Genomic DNA, 15,270 nt, shown 5'->3' on the forward strand with positions numbered 1-15,270 from the left:
CAGCAACCCCATCCAAAAATGGGACCGTGTTTATATCTTTTAACATATATGTTTTATGAGACATTTCTTTCATTTTGAAATTTAAGAAAATTAAAACATTTTCAAGCTGACACATAATAATTGTATATATCTATGCTGCTGTGATACATATGATGTATAGTGATCAGATCAGCATTTCCATCATGGCTAATACTTGTCATTTCTTTGTGTAAGAGCATTCAATATCCTCCTATCTAATTGAAACTATATATTATCGTTAACTCTGGCCATCCTACAGTGCTATGGAACACTAGAATTTATTCTTCCTCACTATAATTTCGTATCCTGTAACAATTATCGCCCTGTCCCTCTCTGCCCCCTACCTTTCCCAGTTTCTAGCATCCTCTGTTGCAGGAACTTATTTCTATGCAGATACACACTTAGCACATATTTTAATTTTTTTGAAATCTGGATTTATACTCTGATTGTACAACTTTAATCACAGCACTTTAGTGCTACCTAATCATGTTATTTGCCAATTGTTTTCATTATTGATTTATAAAACTTTTTTTTTTTTTCATTTACAAAAGTAGCCACGTTTATGGAGTTACAAGTGCTTGACTCACTCAGTGTGACTCAAGACCACAGAGGAACGATTTCTCCTGTACTTCATTCTGAGTCCTAGGCTGAGACCCAGACTGGCAGGAGTGCTGCCTGGGGCCCATTCACAGCGCTACGAGTTTCTCCCTGAGGGCGTCTGTGACTGTGTGAGACTGGCCGGGTAGGTCACCATCAGCAGGTCTTTGATGTTGCTGCTGAGCACCGTCTGTAAGTTGTCAGGAGCTATTTTGGGTACTTGGTTAACCAGGCTCATCAAGAAGCACCCACAGTCCTGTTAGCCAACACCTTTCCCGGCAGTGCGTCCTCAGCACACTTGGACACCGTGCTGAAGCTGTCCTGGATACGAACTAATGAAGGCGTCCTCTGGATACGAACTGATGCCTCCCCCCACTTGCTGCTAGTCACTTGAAGTTCAATCACTGTGTTGCAGCCAAACAGGTCTTCATGATCAGATCAACTCCAATATGCTCAGCGTCATCATATGCGTATTTCACTGTTGGAGGTATGAACGTCGCTCCCACGGTCCTCCCAGGGACACCCGTTAAAGTGGCGCCATAGGCTTTGATGCTCATGCGGCAGGTCTGGAGACTCGTGTCCACAGCGAGGTGAACCGGGTTGGGGTCTCCCGGCTGTAGTAGTCATGGATCAGCACAGCGTGTTCTGTGATATCAAGGCCTGTATCGTGCCAGCTCAGGATGAGGTCATGTGGAGAGACTTTTTTAGTGCAATTCATATATGTTCTTAGCAAATTCCGTGTCAACAGCCACTTCATCTTCTGAGTCATTGTGTGGCACTGAAAACCAATCGGTGACCTCCACTGAGTGCTTGTCAGCAGTAAGGCAGGCTGCTCCCGCATTGCATCCCTCGCACCTGTCCGTGATGGAGGCCAAAACGACTGGGTACAGTGTGACCACGTGGCTGCCCACAAGGGCCTGGGGGCCGGACCCCTCAGGGAGGGCGCCAGGTCTGGGCTGATGCAGGGGTCGGGCCAGAGCTGTGGTTGCCGCAGTGTCTGAAGGTGAGGCCGGAGCCGCAGCCAGGCTGGAGCGGGCGCGGGCACTGGGCGGGTTGAGGCTGGGCCGCGGCTGGGCCAGAGCCGTGGAGGATCACCTGCTGTTACTGCCCCGGCGCCCACCTTGTTGTGAAAAGGATTTGTGACACTTTTTTACATATTCACTCTATTTGTCTCATATATCCACCAAATAGTATCTCTAGTTTGGACTTTGTATATTAATTGTTTAAATGATGTTTTTGATACAATTTTACTTCTTGTAGTCAAACTATCAGTTTTTATTTTAGTTTTTTTTTGCTATTACTTTATAGCTTTTTTGTATCAAGGCTATACATCATTAGGATGTGAATTAAGAATAATTCACCTGTTTATTCTCTGCAATATTCACATAATGGGGAAATGATCTCTTGGGAAGAAGTTTTAAATATTGGCCATTTGAATGTGTTTGGTTATGACACTTTTCATGGAATTCAGCTTCTGATAATTTTTTCAAGCTTTTCCAATGTTACAGTTAGGATCAGAGTTCACCTACTTGAGTCAATTTTCTTTTCCAGAAAAATCATCTAGTTCATGGAAATTTTGTAATTTATTAACATGGAATCAGGCCCGTTACTTTCTTTTAATTTTAATTTTCTGTGTTTGGCATCTCCTTTCTTGTCCCTTGAGTTTTTCTATCTTTTCTTTTTCTTTACTATAGTAGTTAGTGTTTTGTTTAATTTACAAAATTCTTTAGGTTTTTTCTTTTTTTTATTACCTAATGTGAGTTTCTTCATTTTATTTTTTCATTCTCTGATTGGATAACAGTCAGATTCTGGCTAACAGGATTTCTGGTGTAATAGAAGACATATTTTCCTTATCCTTTCAACTGTTTTCAGATGCTGTCTTCAGTATATAGAACAGGATGGGAAATGCTCAATAAATTCTTGCTAAATGGGCCACAGGGAAGTGGGGAGCAGGCTGGGGCATGGATGAGAACAAACCAGAGTAAACATAAACAGGGAAAGGAACAAAGAGAAAAATAAGGAAATATCATGGGGATGAGAACTCCTCTGCCTTACAGTTTAAATTACTGCATTTTGGGGTTGGAAATTACAGATATTCAACTTCTGGTCTAATGCCTAATGGCTGGAAACTGAGGGAAGTATACTAAGGCCTTCTGTGCCCTAAGTTGTCTTAACTTCTTTGCACTCTGATCATTTTGTCTGGGAGGAAGATATCGTCTTTCCCTGCACGCATCAAATACAGGACATGTTCTCCTGCTGTCCTGCACTCTGATTTGAAAGTGGGTTGGGCTGCTTCCTACAGTCCTGTCACTTTGTAGAACAAGATCTCTGGGGATAGTTTTCAGGGAGATATAATCGGCTTGCACTATTCAAAGAGAGGTTGAAATCTGAATTAGTTTTGTGAAGGAAAACTTGTAAATCTTTTGAAGTATTTCTCAAAGTTACTTTCAAGAGCTTAAACTCATTTCATATTCTTACTTTAGCCACATAAATTTCCTCTGCACATCCCAGGACCTTTACCAGAAGTGTTCGTTAACTGTGGCTTCTTTTTTCCCTTGGCCGTATGTTGTCTTACCTTGTAAGTTATTAGCTCTATCGGGTGAATCAGGGAGAACACGGAAGTGCATTCAATTAATTTCTTAGCTCAAAGGCATCAGTCCACAGTTTCTTACATCCATTACATGTGTTGGCAGTGCCTTTTATGAAAGTTGACTGTTATTTCTGAGACAGCACAAATTTAACCTGAGCTCTTGGACAGGTTTTCTTGATGACACGGTTGATTTCCAAAGGGATTTTATTTCAAACAAGAACTTATTTTTGAGAAATGGTCGGAGAGGTATTGGGGAGGAGATTTACTTCACAAACCCTTTAGAAATCCATTTTTGTTAAAGTCTAAGTTTCAAAGTAAATGACACTTCAGTTTACATGGAAGCAGAATTCTTGAAATGTGTTAAAAATCTCTATGATAATTTTCTTAAGTCATGATTCACTCACCACGCATTGTTGATTACATGCCATGTGCCAGATTCTGCACTAGATGTCAATGTTCCAAAATAAGAGGCTTGTTCTTGCCTCAGGGAGATGACAGTATAGCGGGGAGGCTGACATCAAACCAGCCTAATAAAATAAAGTACTTATTATGTGCTGCCAGGGGAAGAGATAATCGGCTACATCTTACATGTTATGTTCCTTTGTTGAGAAAGGAGCAAGAAATAAGCAATGGCTCGGACTGGTGAGAAGACAACAATTGTGAAATGAAATAGGTGTCACAGTCACACTGGAAGTAGGATGATAATTTAGCATCCAATTCATAGAATGACTTTACACTTTCAAAATGAATTATCTACCAATCTCAGGTCACTCACATTTGAAACAGACAAAGATCCCACCAAAATGAAATTCACAGATATTATCTGAATTTCAGTACTAACTTTTTATTTTTTGATAGTTGACAGATATCTGTTTTAAATATATTAATCTTGATTCATGTGGAAGTATTTTTTTATGAACAGTAAAAGTCTATAATTAAAAATAAGGGGGAGGTGAATTTCTGTCTATTGCAAGCTCCATAACAGGGCTTAGAAGATCCACCTTTGTTAAAGTCTAAGTTTCAAAGTAAATGACACATCACTTTATAATAGGGCTTGCTGCATTTCCAGCATTTATCAGTTTCAACTCAGGGGATGATCTAAGATTTTTAGGACCCTGTCAGGAAAGAGTTAACACATCAGTCCAGTTCACTGTTTGCACTTAGGAAACTAGACCATTATCCACACTTTGTCAGTGTGACTATGAGAAGGTTCTTTATGTTAACAATTGATGGTTTTGCTATGTACACCAGGAGCAACGGACTGTGACATGTCAGTGTGTTCAAATTGCCTTGGACAAATGTCAAGAATGATGGCAAACATCTGCCTTAATTTTGGTCCCGACATGTTTCAGTAGCCATAGATGGTTATATAGTAGATAGGGTGACCAGACGTCTTGCTTTTGGCAGGACAGTCCCGCTTTTTAACAATTTGTCCCGCGTCCCACGGCGTTTTAAAAAAGTCCTGATTTTTGGAAAGAATGCACTAAAGGGCGGGAGAACAGGAAGGGAATATATGGTTTTCAGCTGCCATGTGGCTATTTTGGCAGAATATGAGTTTTATATTATTTGTGTTAATTTTATAATGTTAAACTGTAATAATAACAAATAATTGTTGAGAAGTGATTATTGAGAACTGCTTATCAAAGTTTGCATTGTTGTCAGGCCCTGCCCTGGCCCTGCCCCCCCCCCCCCACTTTACAAATGTTAAAATCTGGTCACCCTAATAGTAGAATATGCCTATGTGACCAAGTCTTCATAAAAGCCTTGGAACTTGGGGGAGGCAGAGCAAGATGTTGGAGTAGAGATGGAGTCTTTATAACCAGGCACAGGGAGTTGAGGGAAGAAGACTCCAGGCACCTCTGGATTGTGGGCTTTACCCAGAAACATCCCTTTAGAGGCACAGGGAGGCAGTGGGAGTTGGCAAGAGTCCAGAAGGAGGAGGAAAGCAGCAGAGAAACCCAATTGGATGTGAACAGTCTGAGGCTGGCCTTCATGGCGTGGTGGCTGCAACAATAGCCGCTATAGCAGTGTGGAGATTACAGACAGGGAAGGCCTTCCCTGTAGGGTTTTTGGATTTTTCTGGACTTGGGCACTAGGTTGATTTACCTTGGGTGAGTGAGCAAGTGCCTTTGAACAGCACCCAGAGGCCAGAACTGAGCTGGGGAAGAGTGGAGCCTTCATTGTTCAACTACAGGCCAGCCACAGCCACTGTGGGAAAGCTGCCTTGCAGGCTTGGCCCTCAGGGGCCCCTAGCAAGGCCTGTGCTGAGAGAGAACTTAGGCAAGTGAGCAAGGGTCTTTGAACAGCACCCAGAGGCTGGGACTGAGATGCTAGGGAGGAGTGATGCTTTCATTGTTTGGCTACAGACTGTAGCACAGCCGCCGTGGGAGAGATACCTTGCAGGCTCAGCCCTCAGGGGTGTAGAGCAAGGCCGGTTCCGCTGAACCTGATAGTAGGCAGCCACTTCTGGAGAGATCTGAGCAACACATTCTTTCCTCAGAAAGCCTCTGCTTAGCCAAGGGTCATGGTTTGGAAAGGTCAAGGCATGTCTATTAATCAGGCTGAGGAGAGATACAGGCTCTCAACTCTGGGGTGTTTCAGGAAAAAGAAGTCAGCAGATGCCTCCAATCTCCATCATATAAAGCTGTATCAGCATTGTGATTAACATCTCATATCTCATAAAATCACCTATTGCCCAGGAATATTCAGCAAACTGTATATATAGTTTTGTTTTGTTTTGTTTTTTCAACTCCACTCCACAGATTTTTCTGTTTCTTTTTTTCTTCATTTTTCTAGTGTAAATGTAATTTACATTCATTGTTGCCTTCTTTAAAAGGAACTTCACTTTTCCTAGTTTTTCTCTCCCTGTTATTTTTTTCCCCCAATTTTATCCTGCAAGGTTTTTTGTTTGGTTGGTTTGGTTTGATTTATAGTATTTTGGTTTTTCTTCTCTTTTTGATGGAGGTGGGGTACTGTGTCTGCTCAGGCTGGCAAAGAGCTATAGATGTCAAGGGAACCAACCAACCCAGCACCCCTAGAGGTTGGCATTTTTTGGGTGTAGGTCAAAGTACCCTACTATACACCTCTTTTACTCCTATCTCTCTCTTTCTGTTCCTTTCTTCTTTTTGTCAATCTTCCCTTTTACTCACCCCTTTTCCTTTCCCTTTTCTATTTTTTTTTTATCTTTTATCCCTTCATTCTCTTCAATCTTCTCATCCTTTTTGTCCTGTACCAAAGAGACACATCAACAACTTAGGCCAGAAGCACAGTAACTTAAATAACAAGAGGAAATGAAAGGAAAAAGTAGGACAAGGAAACAGGCAAAAAACAAAACAAAACAAAACAAAACAAAAAACACTCATGAGGAAAAAACAGCAGAAAAATTCTGGCAACATGAAAAACCAGAACAGAGCAACCACCCCCTGCTAAGGGACTAGGAGGTAGCTCCTGCAGAGGATTACACCTACAAAGAAATATTAGAAATGACAGAAGGGGAATTTAAAATATTAATGATAAAAAAAATGAAGGAAATTGCTGAGGAAGTGGAAAATAACCAAAAGGAAATCCAAAAACAGAATCAAATAAGAGATGAACAGTATGAAGAATATAGAAAGGATATATCAGAGCTTAAGGAATTGAATTAGTCAATGAGGGAAATTGAAGATGTAGTAGAGAGTATCAATAACAGATTAGACCATGCAGAAGAAAGAATCTCAGAGGTAGAGGACAAAGCTCTTGTGCTAACTCAGACAGTTAAAGAGACAGAAAAAAAGAGAGAGAAAGCAGAATGGCAGAATGTTCACTGACAGAATTATGGGACTTCATGAAGTATTCAAACATATGAATTATAGGTATCCCAAAAGGGAAGAAGAATGCCCCAGAGGAATGGAAGCCATATTAGAGGATATCATAAATTAAAATTTCCCAAATATCACCTAAGATTCTGACATACTCTTTTCAGAGGGTTATTGGACTTCAGGTTGTCTCAACTCAAATAGAAATTCTCCAAGACACATTATGATGAAACCTGTCCAAAGTCAAGACAAAAGAAAAGATTTTGCAAGCCACAAGGAGTAAGCACTAATTGACCTCCTTGCGCAAATTTACCAGGGTGACTGTAGACATCTCAAATGAAAATTTCCAAGCCAGAAGACAATGGCAATCTACCTTTAACTTACTTAAACAAAACAATTTCCAGCCCAGAATTCTATATCCTGCTAAGGTAAGCTTTAAAAATGATGGAGAAATCAAATTTTTTACTGATACGCAAACATTGAGGAAGTTTGCCACAAGACTAGCTCTACACCATAGACCTACTCTACACACTGACCACGACAATGGACCACCCACAAAGTAAACACCCAGAAACTAAAGGACAAAACCTAGTTTCCACAATGATGCAAAAGATAAAAGCAAGCAACAGACTTTCACAGAATAAGGTGAATAGAACACCACCACACTTATAATTATCTCACTAAATTTTAATGGCTTGAATTCCCCACTGAAGCAGTTTAGACTGGTTGATTAAATAAAAAAAAAAAAAAACCCAAGTCATCCATTGGCTGTCTGCAAGAAACACACCTAGCCTCAAAGAATAAAACTCAGGGTTAAGGGATGGAAGAGAATTTTTCAGCCAAACAGAATTCAGAATAAAAGAGAGGTTGCAAACTTATTTTCAGATACAAGTGTATTTAAAGCAGCTAAAGGCAAAAAAAAAAAAAAAAGACAAAGATGCACGCTTTCTATTGGTCAAGAGAAAAATACAAAAAGAAGACATTTCAATGCTAAATATTTATGCATCCAACTTAAAAAGCTAAAGAATATACATTCTTCTCATCAGCCCATGGAACATTCTTCAAAATTGATCATATCCTAGGATATGAAACAAACCTCAACAGAATCAAAAGAATTGAAATTTTACCCTGTATCTTCTCAGACTCCAAGGCACTAAAGGTGGAACTCAACTCCAACAAAAATGTTCAACCCCACACAAAGGCATGGAAATTAAACATTTATGCTGAATGACAGTTGGGTGCAAGAAGAGATAAAAGAAGAAATAATTAACTGCTTTGAGCATAATAACAATGAAGACACAAGCTACCAAAACCTGTGGGATACAGCAAAAGCAGTCCTAAGAGGAAAATTTATCGCTTTAGATGCCTATATCCAGAAAACAGAAAGAGAGTGCCCAATAAAGTCAGAAACCATCTTATGGAATTAGAAAAAGAAGAACAATCTAAGCCTAAACCCAGCAGAAGAAAAGAAATATCTAGGGCGGTGCCTGTGGCTCAAAGGAATAAGGCACTGGCACAATATGCCAGAGGTGGCAAGTTCAAACCCAGCCCCAGGCCCCCAGCCAAAAAAAGAAAAAAAAGAAAAAGAAAAAGAAATATCTAAAGTTAAATTAGAGATCAATGAAATTGAAAACAAAAGAATCACTCAGAAAATTAATGAAACCAAAAGTTGTTTTTTTAAAAAATAAGTAAAATAGACAAACTTTTGGCCAGATTAACTAGACACTCAAATGTAAAATCTCTAGTAATCTCAATCAGAAATGATAAAGAGGAAATAGTAACAGATGCCACAGAGACACAAGAGATTATCTCTGAGTACTTCAAGCACTGAGATCAAAGAAACAATAAAAATTCTTCCCCCCTCCTCCCCCCAAATGCCCTAGTTTGGATGGCTTCACACCAGAATTCTTCCAAACCTACAAAGAAGAGCTTATTCCTATACTTCAGAAATTATTCCAAAAAATTGAGGAGAAGAAATCTTCCCAATATGTGCTATGAAGCAAACATTACCCTGATAACAAAACCAAGAAAAGACCCAACTAAAAGGGAGACCTTCAGACCAGTTTCATTAACAAATATAGATGCAAAAATTCTCAACAAAATTCTAGCCAATAGACTATAGCTTCTCATTAAAAAAGGCATACATCATGATCAAATAGGTTTCATCCCAGGGATGAAAGAGTGGTTTAACATACGCAAATTCATAAACATAAATCAATAGAAACAAAAACAAAGAGCATACGGATCCTCTCAATAGATGAAGAAAGAGCATTTGATAAGATTCAGCATCCTTCTGTAATGAAAACCCCAAAGAATATAGGCATAGGTGGCACATTTCTTAAACTGATTAAAGCCGTCTATGACAAATCCACAGGTAATATGGATACCTGTGGATCCATACTGAATGAAGTAGAACTGAAAGCTTTTCCACTTAGAACTGGAACCAGACAAGTTTGTCCTCTCTTGCCACTACTATTCAACATAGTGCTGGAAGTTCTAGCCAATATAATGAGGCAAGAGAAGGGAATAAAGGGCATCCAAATGGGAGCAGAGGAGGTCAAACTCTCCTTTTTTGCTGACGATATGATCTTATTCTTAGAGAACCCCATGGACTCAACCACAAGACTTCTAGAAGTCATAAAAAAAAATGGTAATGTCTCAGGATATAAAATCAATGTTCCCAAGTCAGTAGCCTTTGTATACACCAATAACAGCCAGGATGAGAAGTTAATTAAGGACACAATCCCCTTCACGGTAGCTTGAAAGAAAATGAAACACCTAGGAACATATCTAACAAAAGAGGTGAAGGATCTCTGTAAAGAAAATTATGAAACCCTAAGAAAATAAATAGCAGAAAATATTAACAAATGGAAGAACAAACCATGCTCATGCTGGGAAAAATCAGCACTGTTAAAATGTCTATACTTCCCAAAGCAATCTATAGATTCAATGCTATCCCCATAAAAATACCAACATCATACTTTAAAGACTTGGAAAAAACAATTCTTCATTTTGTATGGAACCAGAAAAAAAAAAAAAAAACCCGTATAGCTAAGGCAATTCTCAGCAATAAAAACAAAGCTGGGGGCATCAGCCTACCAGACATTAGGCTGTAGTGCAAGGCCATAGTGATCAAAAAAGCAGGGTACTGGCACAAAAATAGAGACATGGACATCTGGAACTGAATAGAAACCATGAGATGAAACTAACATCTTATAGCCACCTAATCTTTGCTAAACCAAACAAGAACATATACTGGAGGAAAGAATCTCTATTCAATAAATGGTGCTAGGAGAACTGGATATCCACATGAAAAAGACTGAAACTGGACCTACATCTTTCTCCACTCACAAAAATTGATTTAAGATGGATAAAAGACCTAAATCTAAGACATGAAACAATAAAAGTCCTCAAAGAAAGTGTGGGGAAACACTTGAAGATATCAGCCTGGGGAAAGACTATGAAGAAGACTTCCGTGGCAATTGCAACAACAAAAATATACAAATGGGACTTAATTAAACTGAAAAACTTCTGTACAGCTAAGCAGACAACAAACAGAGCAAGTAGACAATCTACACAATGAGAAAGGATATTTTCATATTATGAATCAGACAAAAGCTTGAAAACTAGAATCTACAGAGAACTCAAATTAATCAACAATAGTCAACAATCCCTTATATCATTGGGCAAGTGAGATGAATAGAATTTCTCTAAAGAAGATAGATGAATGGCTAACAAGCATATGAAAAAATGCTCATCATCCCTAATTATCAAAGAAATGCAAATCAAAACCACCATGAGATATCATCTAATCCCAGTGAAAATGTCCCACATTACGAAATCACAAAACTGCAGATGCTGGCATGAATGTGGACAGAAGGAAACATTTCTACACTGCTGGTGGGACTGCAAAATAATACAACCTTAGAAGGAAGTATGGAAAAATCCTTAAAGAACTAAAACTAGACCTCCCATTTGATCCTACAATCCCATTACTGGGCATCTACCCAGAAGAACAAAAAATCCTTCTATCATAAGGACACTTGCTCTAGACTGTTTATCGCAGCTCAATTTACAATTGCCAAAATGTGGAAACAGCCTAAATGCCCACCAACTCAGGAATGGATTATCAAGCTGTGGTATATGTACCATGGGATACTACTCGGTCATTAAAAATGTTGGAGACTTTACTTCTTTTGTATTAAACTGGATGGAAGTGGAACACCATTATTCTTAGTAAAGCATCACAAGAATGGAGAAGCAAGAATCCTATGTACTCAATTGTGATCTAAGGATAATTGATGACCTAGTACATGGTAGGGTTGAGGGAAGGACGGTACAGGGAGAGGGAAGGAGGGAGAGGGGTGGAGTCAAGGGGTGTGACATACCTCTTAAGGGACAGGACACTATTAAAGAGGGACTTTACCTAACAAATGCTAATCTTTGTACCATCAATGAACCCCCACAATTAAAAAAAAATAGCTTTGGATCTTGAGACTCAAATGGGGCTTTCTGGGCAGAGATGTCCCTGTGGTTTGGTATTGGAGGGAAAGCACGTCCTGTGTGGCTCCAGATGGGGAACAACCTAGAAGCCTGACCTCTGTGGACTCTGATCACTGCATGTCTTTCTCCATTTGCTTTTGCTGAACATTCTTTGCTGTGAGAAACCTTAGCCCTGAGTAGAGTCCAGTGTTGAGCCCCATGAGTCCTGGAAAATTGGAAGATATGCATGTGCTATGGTTTGGATATTTGACCATCCAGACCTCATGTTGAAATGTGACCCTCACTGTTGGCCGCATGGTCTGATGGGAAGTGTTTGGGTCACAGCGGCAGGCTTCTTATGAATAGATTAATGCCCTCCCTGGTGGGGGTGTGAGCGAGCTCTGGCTCTGAGTTCCTGTGAAAGCTGGTTGTTAAAAAGACCCTGCCACCTCACCCCCTTGCTTCCTCCCTCGGCAGGCACACCTGCGTCTCTTCCCCTCTGTGGGGAGACGTAGACGCTGGCACCATACTTCTTGTACAGCCTGCAGAACTTCGAGCCAAATAAACCTCTTAACTGTATAAATTACCCAGCGTCAAGTATTCCTTTATAGCAACACAGGCTGATACAGTGGAGGACCCAGAAACAGATCCATCATAAAAATTAAATCTCCTTTTAAACTTTACTATAATTTGTATGAGCTTTTAATTCATTAGAGATGCCTGATCAAAATAATATTAAGATTATTTTATAAATTGTTCTTTTCCCAGAAATTTCTCAACTGAAAGCTAAGAATGCATGATTTACTGAAAATAATCTGACTTTTAGCTGTCAAAATTTTGGTTATGGCATTGTTTTAATATTTTATTAGTTATATTTTATCAAAGGCAGCCACAGATTGTCATGCTGTAGTTTAATTTTTCTTTTATAGAGATCACAGGGAAAAGCTGCTGAGAAATTTCCCCCTGTGTGGCATTGAGGGAGAGGATCTTAGAGGGGGCACGTACTGACTTACAAGTGTGTGACCTGTAAGGTGCCCACTTCCTTGGGCTTTCCAGGTATTTAATTCAACTCATGCTTGTGTGTCATTAGACTTTTTAAAGGCTACTTGTCTGTGGAGGCACGAGAGGCAGCAACATAAGAGTCTGCCCTATATCTTGACCTATATGAATTTAATCTAAGTGCATAGAACTGTGATGTTATAAGGTGCTGGACAAAATGTAAAGGTTAGGTGTTGTGAGGTGCTTTGACTAAAACCTAAAGACTGAAATGTGTGAAGTAAAATGTTCTGTTTATGCTGCTCACGTATGAGATTGATAAGAGACAGTGACTGAATGAATGAGTAATTAGGCTTTTAGTTTTCAATAATCACCATGCCTCAGTTAGTACAAACAACTGTGCACATCTGGGGAGCGGAACTAAGCACAATTAGACTAACTACACAGTCGGGTTTCCCAGAGGTGATGGACTTCTTTTTCTGGAGCATTCATGTGAGAACTTTTTGCAATATTGCATTTTCTATTTTGTATATTTCAGTATACTAGGGGATGCGTACAAATGGTAATAAATTTTGGAACTATTTTCATAATGGAACTGAAATAGCAAATGCATACCTCTTTAGGAGAAAGCTTTGACTTTGAACTCTCCAAGTGTATAGGTGGTAATGTGCACTTTTAGCAGCCCCCATAATACAGTTTGTCTTAGTCTGTTTGGACTATGTAAACAAAATGCCTTAGATTGGGTAATTTATACACATAGAAATTCATTGCTCAAAGTTTCAGAGGTTGCAAAGTTCAAGATTAGGTCACCAGCAGATTTAGTGTTCTGGAAAAAAAAAATGTTCTCTGCTTCAAAGATGGAGTCCTCATATGGCTGAGTGGGTGCCAAATAGGGGCGAACAGACACCCTCGAGGGCACTAATCCCACTGTTGAGGGTGGGGCCCTCAAGACCTCATCACTTCCCAAAGGCCTCACATCTTAATATGATCACTTAGGAGGTTAAGTCTGAACATAAGATTTTATAGGGGCATGAACATTGAGTGGTATGTAAAGTAAATTAAAATTAACCAACTCTAAAGAATCTCAGCAAACAAAGCCTGTTAAGTGTCATAAGTAACTTTGTTTGATTTACAAGCATAATTGGAACTTGAACTATTTCTTGTAAATAGCCTATATTAAAGAAAAATAGAACCTAAGCTCAGCCGATCAGAGATAGCTAACTAACTTAGATAATTGGGACTTTCCAACAAGACAGGTCAAATGAGGCAACTGGAAGCCGGTGGCTAATCACACACCGTCCCTGCTTTACCTTCTAATCACACAACGTCTTTGCTGTACCTTCACGTTTGTCCTACAGATCCTCCCGTTTGCATTTCCCCTGTGGAGCTCCTAAGCCGCTTCTGGGCTGGGGCTGCCTAAGTCATGAATTGCTGGTTACTTGAATAAATTCCCTAAAATTTAAGTATGCCTCAATTTACTATATAATAGTGTGGTCCCCAACCCCCAGACCGTGGACTGACTGGTACCAGAGTGGGCCCTGTTAGGAACCAGGCTGCTCAGCAGGACGTGAGAGGCAGGAGAGCTGCAAAGCTCCATCTGCATTCACCACAGCTTCCAGTCACTCACGTCACTGCCTGAGCCCCTCCTGTCAGATCAGCATCAGTGGGATTCTCATAGGAGTGCAAACCCCACTGTAAACTGAGCATGGAGGGGATCTAGGCTGTGTGCTTCTTATGAGAGCCTAGTGCTTGATGGTCTGAGGTGGAGCTGCGGTGGAGATGCTGGCTCTGGGGAGCAGCAGAGAGATCTGACTGCACAAAGACCATAAGTCAATTGCTTGCAAACTCCTATCACCCCCCCCACCCCCAGTCTGTAGAAAAATTGTCTTCCATGACAATTTCCATGGTCCCTGGTGCCAAAATATTGGAGACATGAAAGTAAAACATTCACATTGAAAATGTCTTTTTGGCTTGGCACGGTGGCTCATGCCTGTAATCTCAGCATTCTGGGAGGTCAAGGTGGGTGGCTTTCCTGAGCTCAGGAGTTCAAGACCAGCCTGAGCAAGTACAAGACCCTGTCTCTACTAAAAACAGAAAAATTAGCACAAGTTTGGGGTGGGCACCTGTAGTCCCAGCTACTTGTGAGGCTGAAACAAGAGGATCTCTTGACCCCAAGAGTTTGAGGTTGCTGTGAGCTCTGACCCCACAATACTCTCACCAGGGCAACAGAGTGAGATCCTGTCTTAAAAAAAAAAAAAGTCTTGGTGGCACTTGTGGCTCAGTGGGTAGGGTACCAGCTCCATATATGGAGGTGGTGGGTTCAAACCCGACCCCAGCCAAACTGCAACAAAAAATAGCTGAGTGCTGTGGTGGGTGTCTGTAGTCCCAGCTACTCATGAGGCTGAGGCAAGAGAATCACTTAAGCCCAAGAACTGAAGGTTGGCATGAGCTGTGATGCCAGAGCACTCTACCAAGGGCAACAGAATGAGACTCTGTCTCTAAAGAAAAAAAAGTGTTTTAGTTATAACCAAGTATTTTGGTTTAGGTCAGAACCCATAACTTGCAAAAAAGAACAAAATTTGGCTCAGCACTTGTGGCTCAAGTGGCTAAGGCGGCAGCCACATACACCTAAGGTGGCGGGTTCAAATCCAGCCCGGAACCCACCAAACAACAATGACAGCTGCAACCAAAAAATAGCTGGGCATTGTGGCCAGCACCTGTGGTCCCAGCTACTTGGGAGGCTGGGGCAGGAAACTCGCTTGAGCCCAGGAGTTGGAGGTTGCTGTGAGCTGT

At 40.5% G+C, this 15,270-nt stretch overlaps 1 pseudogene; it reads right to left on the minus strand.

Moving 5' to 3' along the window:
- Positions 1–704: 704 nt before the first annotated feature.
- Positions 705–15,270, minus strand: part of LOC100963236 — a 54,092-nt pseudogene continuing 39,526 nt past the window's right edge.

The sequence above is a fragment of the Otolemur garnettii genome, unplaced genomic scaffold, assembly GCF_000181295.1.
Source record: "Otolemur garnettii isolate 467f Iridium unplaced genomic scaffold, OtoGar3 scaffold00132, whole genome shotgun sequence".
NCBI lineage: Eukaryota > Metazoa > Chordata > Mammalia > Primates > Galagidae > Otolemur > Otolemur garnettii.